We start from the raw sequence: 1,161 nt of genomic DNA on the forward strand, positions 1-1,161 counted from the left end.
ATGGAGAAAGCCTTTGACAGGGTCCCCCGATCCCTTATCTGGTGGGCAATGAGGAAACTAGGGATAGATGAATGGTTAGTGAGAGCTGTGCGGGCCATGTATAGGGATGCTGCTAGTAGGGTGAGGGTTGGAAATGAGTACAGTGAAGAATTCCGGGTAGAGGTTGGGGTCCACCAAGGCTCAGTACTCAGCCCCCTCCTATTTATCATAGTCCTCCGGGCAATAACGGAGGAATTCAAGACAGGATGCCCTTGGGAGCTCCTCTATGCTGATGACCTTGCTCTAATTGCTGAGTCGCTATCAGAACTGGAGGAGAAGTTTCAGGTGTGGAAACAAGGATTAGAATCGAAGGGCCTCAGAGTCAATCTAGCTAAAACCAAAGTCGTAATCAGTAGGAAGGTAGACAAATCACAAACACCTTCAGGTAGATGGCCCTGCTCGATCTGTAGAAAAGGTGTAGGTAGAAACTCTATAAGATGCACCAAGTGTAAGCTATGGACACATAAGAGATGCAGCAATGTCAAAGTAAGGCTAACTAGGAAGATGGTTTTTGTATGTGGCAGATGCTCAGGAACAATAAACACTGAAAATGCTCTGAGACCAACTTCCGTCACTTTCCAGGGAGAAAAACTAGAAATAGTTGATAGTTTCCGTTACCTAGGTGACCAAGTCAGCAGCGGGGGCGGGTGTGCTGAAAGTGTAACTGCTAGAGTAAGAATAGCTTGGGCAAAGTTCAGAGAGCTCTTACCTCTGCTGGTGACAAAAGGCCTCTCGCACAGAGTGAAAGGCAGACTGTATGATGCATGTGTTCGAACAGCCATGCTACATGGCAGTGAAACATGGGCCGTGACTGCTGAGGATATGCGTAAGCTCGCAAGAAATGAAGCCAGTATGCTCCGATGGATGTGTAATGCCGGTACTCACACTCGGCAGAGTGTAAGTACCTTGAGAGAAAAGCTGGACCTAAGAAGCATCAGTTGTGGTGTGCAAGAGAGACGTTTGCGCTGGTATGGTCATGTGGCGAGAATGGATGAAGATAGTTGTGTGAAAAAGTGCCACAGCCTAGCGGTTGAGGGAACCTGTGGAAGAGGCAGACCCAGGAAAACCTGGGACGAGGTGGTGAAGCACGACCTTCGAACTTTAGGTCTCACTGAGGAAATG

Source organism: Octopus sinensis, linkage group LG12 (assembly GCF_006345805.1).
Source record: "Octopus sinensis linkage group LG12, ASM634580v1, whole genome shotgun sequence".
Lineage (NCBI taxonomy): Eukaryota > Metazoa > Mollusca > Cephalopoda > Octopoda > Octopodidae > Octopus > Octopus sinensis.